Raw genomic sequence first — 11,636 nt, 5'->3', positions numbered from 1 at the left:
AGGTTTTTGTTTTGTTTTGTTTTGTTTTAGCACTTCTTACTTCCCATGATAGATTGTCAAATCTGTGAAAGTGGAAACTGTGTCTGATTTCCTTGGCATTTACTTAGAAGGAGCTCAGAAAATGTTTGTTAATGACCAGATGAATATAAATATGGGTGTTTTGAGACTTTTGTTTGTAAGACGTTGTTTTGGAATTTGTTTTATTTTTTCTGTAAATATAGATTGAACTGTGTAGTTAGTTGTAGATCTTTACTTTTTGGTTTCCTTTTGCTACGGGAATTGAACCACCCTTAGGCCTCTAGTTGGCCCTATCTTAGCTCTTGGGTGTAAAATTTTGAAAAATGGGTGCTCTTTGATCTTCGTAAACTGGTGAACAACTTCACTTGCCCATCTTGCTTGTCAAGTCCTTGGTGCCAGCAGTAATTTCTTCTGGACCTATATTGTTATTCCTTTTTCCCTTTCCCTACCTCCCTCAAAAGTTATGTGTTTATAAATAATTTTCTTCCTTTATCTCTTTGTTTTTCTCCCCCCACCCCCACCTATTTTCTGTTAATAGGGATATTTGCTTGAAGCCAGGACCTCTGAACTTACACCCCACTCATCTCCTGAAGTCCCAGTTAGTTCTGGAGGAGGTGGATGATGTCTTAAAGAGGTTTATGAGCCCAAGTGAGGGAGCAAGAGGAGAGAACCAAGGTAGCATATATCACCGAGCTCTGCTGCCTCAAAGGTTTTTGTGGAGAAAGTGCCTGATGGCCTCATCACTTCATGATACACCACCTCGTCTCTTCTCTTCGGTTCTGCTTTTTCCACTGCCCAAGATCATCTTAATTTTTGTTGTTCTTGTCATTGGAGGGTACTTCTTTTGACCTGAGTTCCAGAGCCTCAGAATATCAAGTCTTGTGGTTTTAGTTTGATTTTTGCTCACTTTTAACTGTAATGCTTTTAGCAATAGAAACATTTTTTGTTGTTTGGTCTAATAACTTGTGTTACAAAGCTGTTTTACAAAGTAACAAGGTTATCCCTGGTTGCAAAGTTGTAAAGACTATTTCCTAAGAAATAGATTTTGTTACAATTGAGTTTTACTTGCCTTGCATTTTAATGTAACAATTCTTACCAAATAGAAGGAAACATTTGAATTAAGTACCTTAAAAATAAAGCAGTATCTCTCCACTTGGGATTTAAGTGTAAGGCCCAAACACAACAGCTATATTAGAATTGAAAGGAGACTATTACTGCTGGTACTGGAAAAAATGCTTACTGAATTGAATAATTGAATAATCCTAATTCTTAAAAAATGCAGTGGTTTTCCTCTTAATGACATGTCCTTTATAATCTGACTTGTGATTTATAACCTTTATTACCTGTTTCTAATTGATAAATAGAAAAAGATTGAGACATATCCAAGTAGTTATGCTGTTTGTGGACTAACAGAAATAAGTATGTACAAACATGGCAAAACAGTATCATTAAGTCATTATAATCTCTGGGCATCATTAGTGGCTGTGGTGGGCAGCTGGAATTGATCCAGAGGTGATAAGCTATAATTTATTTTAGTTAAAAGGTTAAAATTTTGAGGAAACTTTAGCCCATAGAGTTAATTCTCCAACATATTAACTTACTTAAACTAGAGTCAGTAGGATTAATTTTATTCTCTGCTTTCTATGTACAATGTATTAAAGTGTTATTTCCAAAGAGAATAAAAAGATAGAACATTTTTTAAAACCTTAATTTTAAAAATATTTGATTATTTTGGAATATGTTTTAAATAATAAAAAGGCTCTGTTCTTCAAGTGTTCAAATCTTAACGAATTTCAGTAATTAGTCCAATAAGATGGGTGAGAGTTTTTTCTTAATACTCATGGCAGTGTATTTGAAAATTAATTTTTAGTGATCACTCTTCTGAGGCAAAGTCAGTAACACAGTGATAACGAATACTTTAGAAGGCAGGAGGGATGGGTGCAGAGGTTCCATTCTATCAAGCATGCTTCTTGAGGGAATCTTAAGAAAAATGTTCTTTTGCAGTTAGTTGCTTGCCACACCATTCATACAAAGATAAATGGTATGTTGTGAATCCTGTTACTTTGTGGTTTAAGTTAGAAATGTACCAAGAAAGGCAATATAGCAAAGCGATTATTTAGACATGGCATCCAATCTGTTTGGAATTACAGTTCCGCTGCCTACTAGATGAGCAATCTGGGCAGGCTTTGCTTGGCTTGTCTAAGCCTGCCTCCTCCATCTGCAAAATGGGGGTAGGATTTAATAGTATCAACTTTGCAAGACATTCCAACGAAATAAAGCAAGTAAAGCCTTCATTTGATTCTTGCACAGAGAAAATGCATGGTAAATTAGTCATTAGTGATATTACTGCTGCTACTGAAGACCAGCAGGTGTAGGGTTAGTGAGGTCCCAGCTGCTCAGACTTTGCAACACTTAATTGATGAATCTTGGATCCCAAGTTTTTTGTCCTTTCTGCATCTAGATTGGAGTCAGGTGATTTTCTCTTGTTAAACAAGTGCATTTGAAAGGAGATGAGTGATCAGGGGCTTTTGGATATGAAATTGAAATTTAGCTTTGAACCCAGGATATTGAGGAAGTCAGGGGAGAGAAGTGGAAGTTGTGGGGCAAGACGGTCCTTTCTGGAAGGAAATGCTTAAGTCTAGCTGGTTACCTCTAGCCCTGGAGGCTTCAGAGACCATTTAGATATAGTCATGCATGGAAGAAGCCATGAATGCTGTTCCCTAAGTGTATCTTCCCTTTGCAAGTGGTTGTAGCAAAAGAATTCAGGAAAGCTTTCTCTTGTTTATGGATACAGTGGTTAGCTTAAAATACCTGTGGCTTTGGAGCTGTGCTCTTCACATGTAGCTCATTCACATGTAGCTCAGTATTTAAAACATGGCTGGTGCCACACGGTAAAATGATAATATTTTTGATATATTGGGGTAAAATATTATTAAAAGTATACATATGTATTATATATAATTCAAATTAATTTCTCTTCTTTTTACTTTTTAAAATGTGGCTACCAGAAAATTGAAAATTAGATGTGTGATTTATATTTGTGTTGCACTAAAGAGAGTTGAAAGGATGATTCCAGTCTTAATTCAGGTGCTCATTGCCACGATAGACAGTTTGCCCCAGATTAGGGATGAGGCTACCTTCCCATCAACTTCATGAGCTGCTGGGCAAGGTACAACTTTCAGTTGAGTATACAGGGAAAACAGCCTTCAGCTGTTGGCCCAGTTATGTCTCATAAAAATTAAAGAGTTTATGGAGTTTTAGCCATCTTTGAATGTTTCAAATTAGTTAAGTTAGGTTTGAAATTTGGGTCCAGGCAGAGGGGTGGCACAATGGAAAACTATGACCGTAATTCATGAGAAAAGATAGTGAGTTACTCACACGTGCCAGAGAGAGAGGGGTGCCATGAGCAGAGAGAGATGGAAAGCATGATCAATCAGCTCAGTGTCTCAGCCAGCAGGTGGGGAGCATGCCAGCAGAGCGAGAGGGACTCATGGACCCGTGCCTTTATTGTGGCCCAGGGGTGGAGTCTAATAGATTTCTCATGAGAGTCAAGGATTAGTTGTTTAAAAAATCTATATTTGAAAAAAAAAAAAAAAAAAAAAAGGATTAGTTGTTTATATATATATATATATATATTTTAATTTTTTAAAAATTTACTTAGATTACACAAAATGTTACACACAAAAAATAAGCGATTTGCATATGCCCCACTCCTCCCACCTCCCACCCTTCTCCACATTAACAACTTCTTTCATTAGTGTGGTACATTTATTGCAATTGATGAACACATTTGGAGCATTACCTCTAAGCATGGGTTATTTTAAAGCATGGTTAGTTTAAAGCAACTGCAAAAAGGGAAAGGGACTGGAGGTCTGAGGGCAGTGGGGGTGGTTAGCTTGTTGTTTGGGGTCTGCTTTGGTTCTGGGTGAACCATGTGGGTGGTGGTCACAGATAGGTTTGTACTCTGGAGAGTCTAGTCCTCAGGGGTGGAAAATTGTTTATTAACTAAGCCAAAGGTCAGTGTTTAAGCAAGTGGCTTAGCCAAAGTAAGATGGATGCTGAGGCAGCACACAGAAGTTTTGATATTTATAGCAAATGTATATATGCTCTATTCCTAAGGAGGACCTCCCTTCAACAATTTAGTCAATATTAGTAATGGCTTCATTAATTTTCAATAAGTTTTTTACTTTAGAACAGTTTTAGATTTATAGAAAAATTGAAAATTGCAAAGATAATTCAAAGGGTCCTCATATAGTCTATACCCAATTCCCCCTATTATTAGCATCTTACATTAATATGGCACATTTGTTACAGTTAATGAACCCATCTTAATAAATTATTAACTAAAGTCCATATTTTATTTGGATTTCCTTAGTTTTTATCTAATGTCTTTTACTGTTCCAGGATTCAATTCAGGTAATCACAATACATTTAGCTGTCACGTTGCCTTGGGCTCCTGTTGGCTGTGATGGTTTCTCAGATTTTTCCTTTTTTTTTTTCCTTATTTTTTTATAATTAAATTTTTTTTTTATTTTAAAAGAAGCTTTAGGTTATATAAATGTTACATAAATAATATAAGAGATTCCCATGTACCTCACTCACTCCCTCTCCCTCCCACACTTTCCCATATTAATAACATCCTTCATTAGTTTGGTACATTCATTACAATTGATGAAACCATATTGAAGCATTACTACTAACCATGGACTACAGTTTACATTATAGTTTACACTTTGACCCATACAATTTTGTAAGTTATGACAAAATATACAATGGACTATATCCATCACTGCAATGACATACAGGACAAATCCATTGTCCTGAAAATGCCCCATATTACAGTTATTCTTCCCTCTCCCATCCTTCAGAATCTCAGGTAGCTGCTGACTTTACATCAATGACAAGAATTCTTCCATTGCTAGAATAATAATAAGTCTATAGTAGGATAATCATAAGTCTACTTTAGTCTGTATTCATTCCCCAATCTTGAGGATCTTGGAATGGTGATCCTTACTCTGCTTCTAATTGAGAGGGAGCTTAGATACCATGGGGCAGATAGATGGAACTGTACTTGTAGACACTCTCTGTTCCTTGGGAACAGAGTTGTCAATCATCATCCTGTTAGTTTTCCTGGTTGAGTCCAATAAACTGGAGAGTAGGTGTTGGAACTCTCTTGAAATTCAGGGCTCAACTGGCACATGGATGGACCAAAGATTTAAGCCTCTGGGACATATGTTTATCAAGTATAGTGCTAATTATGGGTTCAAGTAAAAGGGGCCGAAGAGCCATGTGTAGAGAACCTATAAATGAGTCTGACTCAGTTATACTGGGGAGCATAAATTCCAAAGTAAGGCCTACCGACAGTGCAGAATTCCTGAGCTATCTGCCCTGCTTATAGTTTCTGGATATCTCTAGAGCCTTCTCAGGAGTGCTATTTGAGTCACTGTTTACTGTGGCAGTCATTGAGATCCCACTGAGACATGCATAAGGGTAACCTCTGTAATGACCTCCTGACTCACTTTGAATTCTCTTAGCCATAAAAACTCATTTATATTTACCATTTCCCTCTTTTGATCAAGGTCTTTTTCCAGATCCAAGAATAGAATGGATAGGATGTAGGGCACTTTTAGGGCATTAGAATTGTTCAGTATGATCTTGCAATAATGAATACAGATGACTTCAAATTTTGTCAAAACCTGTAAAAGTGTATGATCCAAAGTGTGAACCATAATGTAAACCATTGACCATGGTTAGTAGCAATGCTTCAGTTTTTGTACATCAATTGTAACAAATGTAACATCTGCATGTACAATGTTATTAACAAGGGAGAGGGGAAAAGGGGGAGAGTATTGCGTATATGGGAATCACCTCTATGCTCTATGTGATTTTTCTGCACCCTAAAACTTCTTTGAAGATTAAAAAAAAAAAGTACACTAGGGGAATATATAGAAGAAAATATCACTGTCCATCCAAGACAACAGATCTTATAGTGATGAAAAATACAACGTCTAAATTTTTTTTCAAATTGTTTTAATTTTTTTAAATTTTGATTACTTTTAAAGTTATTTTATTTTCTTATTAATTTTATTTGGTTATTTTGTTGGCTTCATTTTCAGAGAGGTTTTGGATCACAGAAGGGTCACAACAGTGATGGGGGAGAATCACTGGTGTGGGGTGTCAGTGATGTGGGGACACATGGGAAGGGGTTCATCTGGGGCATGCCTCTAAGATATATGAATATGTTCAAGTGTTCGTGGGATATTGTCTCAGTGGGTGGAGAGCCACACAGTAACCAAAAGATTTTCCTTGTTTTTGATGACCTTGACACTTTTGAGGAGTCAGATATTTTGTAAAATGTCTCTCATTTGGAATTTGATGTTTTTCTCATGCTTATACTGGGGTTATGGATTTTGGGAAGGAAGGCCACAGAAATGAAGTGCCATTTTCATCACATCATATCAAGGGCACATACTGTTAGCTTGGCTTATCACCATTGATGTTGACCTTGAGCACCTGGCTGAGGTAGTGTTTGTCAGGCTTCTCCACTACTAAGTTACTTTTTCCCTCCTTTCCATACTATGCCCTTTGGAAAGAAGATACTAAAGGAGTGGAGAGTTATGCTCCACCTCCTAGAGGACAGAGTTTCTAAATACGTTATTTGGAATTTTTCTATATTAGAGGAATTTTTTTTCTCCTCCATTTATTTATTTATTAAGCCATTTATTCATATCAGTATGGACATATGGATATTTATTTTATACTTTGGATTATAATCCAATATTTATTTTGTTGCTCAAATTGTTCCAGCTTTGACCATTGGGAGCTCTTTCAGTTGACTTCTGTGTCCCTTCGACATACCTTGATCATTACATTTTTGTTTTGTTTTGTTTAGTACTCCCTTGCTTTCTGATATTACAAGATACTCCAAACTCATCTTGTATATTTCCTATCCCAGTCCTAGAATCAGCCATTTCTTCAAGGAGCCATGTTTCATCTTACTGGAGAATGGTATTAGAAACTAAAATCTGGACACTGGGTGTGCTCATTGCTAACAGAGTGACAATGCTTCTAAGCCCTCTTAGCTGACAGAGCAAGGAAATATATGTGTGCATACTAGTTCATGTATACACATAGCTATAAATATTTATATATGAAACCATTAACCTATAGTAAGCTAATGAGTTCATACTGATGTTTCCAACTCTAACCCATTATCTCCTGTATCATTTCTAGAACAGCCTCATTTTAACATTGACCATCCTACATCAAGGTACACATTGTAGAATCAGTAATATATTCATTTTTTAAATTCAAAACATAGAAAAGAATTTAGTCAGTTTTTTCACTCCAAATTTCCTAGTATGTAATTTCTGGTGGAAGTTTTATTTGAAAATACCTCCATCACGCAAAGATAGGTACCAGGAACACAAGGCAAATAAGCCCTAACCCTTTTGCTGTACTATTTTGGGTGTGTACAAGACTGCCTAAGCACTAGTATTAATATTGATAAGGCAAGAAAGACTCATAACTGTGTAAAGATGTGTATTTCAGCCCTCTTCCAGCCTATATGCATAAAAAAAAAACCAAGATGAGGACTTCATGTATGTATATGGTGGTTAAGAGCTGAACTCTGCACAACAGACTTGATTGGAATCCAAACTGCGATTTATTAGTTGTTAACTTGGGAGAAATTATTTAATCACTGAGTTTGTTTACTCGTCTGAGAATGGGATAATAGTAGTATCTCCCCAGAGTTGTCTTGACAATCACCTGATAATGTTAAACATGTAGTGCCATGCACAAGAATAGTAGCTGTTAGTTAGGATGTTCTGAATCCTAGGAAAATGTCATCTGTAAAGAAGGTGTCATTTAGAGTGAGCAGAGAGAAGCTCTTGGGAATTATGTGTGAATACCACCAGAAGGTTATACCAAAACTTAGTGCTGGTAGGTACTTCCAAGGTCATCTAGTTCAGTTCTTCTTTCCTCATGTTCTCCCTCCACATTGTCACCTTTTAACCCTATTCTTCTTAGAACATGAGGAACACTATAGAGGGGCAGTCAAAGACTGGTTCAGCACCATAATCATTTCTGACAGTGCTATCATGAAGTGACTTTATGAAAAAATGATCTGGTATTACACCTCACACCTCTCCCCTCAGTTTAACTACTTCTTTCATATAAAAGAAAACTTGTCATTTCAAGAAGGAAGGTTTTCCCTAGTCCTCGCTCATACAATTTTTTCTTTTTTATAACTTCTCTGTGAGTAACAAATATGTTGCTGGATGTTTATACTGATTCATTAAGTGCTTAAGCACCTGCCATGTCCAGCTCTCTGTGCTAAATATGGAGGTGGGACAAAGGTGTGTAAAAATTAGTCCCTGCTCTCAAAAAGCTGGAAATGAGGCAGAAGAGGAAACTGGAGAGTGTCTGGGTCATTAACACAGAACAAAGAGCTATAAGATTTCAGAGATGAGATTGCATCCTAGGAGTTCACCTGGAAAGATAGGTGGGATTTAGATAGAAAGGCTAAATTATAAGAAATTAGAATAAATGAGTCCAGTGGACATCTGTTTCTGATTGTCCAGTATCCTCCATTCCATCCTCTGATAGCAACATCTCCATTTTCCATTGGGAAATGACATAAACTCTCTTACTCCAGTCTTGATGAGTGCCCTGCCCTCTGCAGGCCAAGAGGTTGACACAAAGCAAAGTCATTAAGTGAATTTCTGCCGGGAATTTGATTTTTGAGCAGAATGAACCAAGGAGAGTATCACTCAAAACTCCCTTTCAGTGAGTTCCTACCTCCTTGATGTTCTGCATCACTCTGGAGACCCAAACTTGGTGATTGATTTTCTCCACTGATTCTGTGAGTCACCCCTAGATTTCCTTCATTGTCTTAAGCTAGCCAGCATCAGTTGCATTGCTTTGAACCAAAGAACCCCAAATGATAATTTGAACAAAGGCTTAGAACAGGAAAAAAATGAGATATTAGGCAGTAATGTATAGTCTGACTCATGTAGGGTATATGTTGGAGAGCTAGTGTTTGGAAATAAAGCTGGATAGTTTGGGTCTGGTTTGTGGAGGGCATTGACTGCTAGGCTCAAGTGGTAATACTCCAAGCAAAGTCACATTGTAGGAGGATCATTGGGGGAGGAAAGGAATGGAAATAGGGAAATTGGGGTTGTTGGTAAGATAGCTTCTTTTGTGCTGTCTTGTGTTATTTATTCATTTCACCAACATATCTTATTATATGCCAAGCTCAGTGCTAGATTTAGGACTATAAAGGCGACTAAGTTATGGTTCCTGTCTTCCCAGAGCCCAAGCTAAAAGATAAATGAGACCTGTCAGTGTAAGACATGAATTGTTAGGATTATGTAAGAATTGTAGGTGTTTTAGTAAGAGAAAGTGATTAACTCTTTTGCCAAGTTAAGAAAGGCTTCACAGAAGTGGTCGTTTCTGAATAGAGTGTTGAATAGCAGTTGGCTAGCTGGTCACAGTGGAGATGGGCAGAGCATTGGGATTAAAGGTCTCGGGTCTTACAAATAGATCAGGACCAGAGATAAAGATTTTGGGTTATAAATACATAATATGGTAGTTTAAAAATGAGAGTAGGTGAAATTTCCCAGGGATAAACACTGTAGGTGTAAGAGAAGAACAGCAAGGCTTGAAAAAGAAGATGCCGAGTAGAAGACAGAGACAGAAGAGTGAGTGCTCAGGAGAATCGATCACAGGATCAGGGGGTCCTGGAAGCCAGGAGAGGAGAAAGTTACAGGCTGGGAAGAGCAGGGTGTCAGATGCCACATGACTAAGTAAAAATAGGACCAAAGAATGACCATTCGTTTTGGCAGAGGGAAAGTCATTAATCTTAGAGTATTTTAGTGGAATGGTGGGGGCAGGAACTAGATTACAGGGATTAAATGGAAAGGGAAATAGAGTAGTCTACCCCGGCTTTAAAGAAACTTGGCTGTGGCTGAGAGAGATGAGTAGCAAAGGGGATACAGATCAAGGGAAGGTTCTTTCTTTGTTTTGTTAATGAGAAAAACTGGCACATGGTAATACTGAAAGTTCATGAAATGGACTTTCCTAAGGCCTGAGTACCTTAAAGAAAACAAAAGTTTCCTTTTAATATGTAAATACATAATCTCAGTCTTGATCCTATATGGGTTTGTCTCTCATATTCTCTATTGCAGAAAATATGGTGTTAATCTGCTATAACTGTGTGAAAATGTTAGAAGCGTTGAAATGTGTCTGAAGAAAATAAATATGGAGTCATACATTACATTTTTAATCTGGCCATATGTAGATTTAACTTTTTCAGGGAGGGAAAATCAATCTGAATTCCAATTTCAGATATATTTTTTTCTCAGGGAGAAATACTTTGAGTATACACAGAATGCCTTGTGACAGCTGTTGTGACAGCTAGTTTGGGAGAACAAAGGGAAGAGACTGGGTTAGCAGACCTAATTATTATGCTAATAGAGTAAGTAATGTCTACTAACTTTCCCCACTTAGGGCTGGCCATCTTGCTGAAGGGTTGGTCAGCTGTTAGGGACCAGTCATCTAGTAGTTGTTCCCATTTCAAGCTTCATGACTTTTCTAGTCTGTTGTATTAGTCGGTTAGTACTGATTAAGTTTTATAAGTCAGAACCCCAAGTAAAACTAAATAAAGAAAAAGAAACCAAACCATGATAGGTCAAGCAAAACCTGTTTCAGAATTATCTGGAACCAGGAACTAACCAACTAACTCACTCATATACTCTCTCTTTCTCTCAGGTTTCTTTTTTAAAAATAATTTTATTTTATTTATTTTTTAAAAGATACTTAGATTACATAAATGTTACATTTAAAAATGTAGGGAATTCCTATATACCTCACTTCCTTCCCCTCAGCTTTCTTTCTAAATGCAAGCTTCGTTTTCAACCTTTGCAAACCAACTTTCTCCTTGGAGCTAGAACAATGGATACCAACTGCTTCTAGATTCATGTTCTTGTAGCTCTCCTAGGAGAGAGAAAGATACTTTCCCCTTGTCCTATGACTTTGATTAGTCTCTTGGGTCATATGCCCATCCCTCTCCCAGACCAATGTGGACAGAGAGATTGAGCTCCTAGCATTGACCCAGCTAGGATTAGATAACTTTCCTTTGCTAAGTCACTGTGACTTGAGAGGCAGGGTCACAAAAAGAAGCTATGTGACCTGCTTGGTGATGAGGTTAGGGGAAGATAGTTTCCCAAAAGCAGCTTCTGTTGTATAAGAAGAAAATGGTACCAGGCAGACAAAACTATAAATGGTCATTATTCAGTTAGCAAAAAACTTATGTGGGATTCTGTGAACAAATGGGCTGATTGATCTGGAATGAGGATTGCAGAGAGTTTTCTGAAAATATCTGTCAGGATACATCTCTCTTCTAGGAAGGGAAATCACAATTAGGGTTATAACTTAATTGTGGCAAAGATTAAATAAGCCACCACAGAGACTTAGCACTTCACAATTTGGAAGAAATTTCACTTGTATCATCTTATATGAGCTAAAAATCCAGTAGATATTTTTTAAATCTCTGTTTTCAAGAGTACAGACTGAGTCTCAAAAAAAGCTCCTTCTGGCCCAGGATCACGTAACCA

General features: G+C 37.2%; 1 protein-coding gene across 6 annotated transcripts in view; it reads left to right on the top strand.

Annotated features, from left to right (window-relative positions):
• The window catches only part of VTI1A (vesicle transport through interaction with t-SNAREs 1A), a 361,387-nt gene that overhangs the window by 1,232 nt on the left and 348,519 nt on the right, over positions 1-11,636 (top strand). The gene's annotated exons all lie outside the window — the stretch shown is intronic.

This window comes from Dasypus novemcinctus, chromosome 6, assembly GCF_030445035.2.
Source record: "Dasypus novemcinctus isolate mDasNov1 chromosome 6, mDasNov1.1.hap2, whole genome shotgun sequence".
NCBI classification, from domain to species: domain Eukaryota; kingdom Metazoa; phylum Chordata; class Mammalia; order Cingulata; family Dasypodidae; genus Dasypus; species Dasypus novemcinctus.
This window is presented reverse-complemented; position numbering and strand designations above follow the sequence as displayed.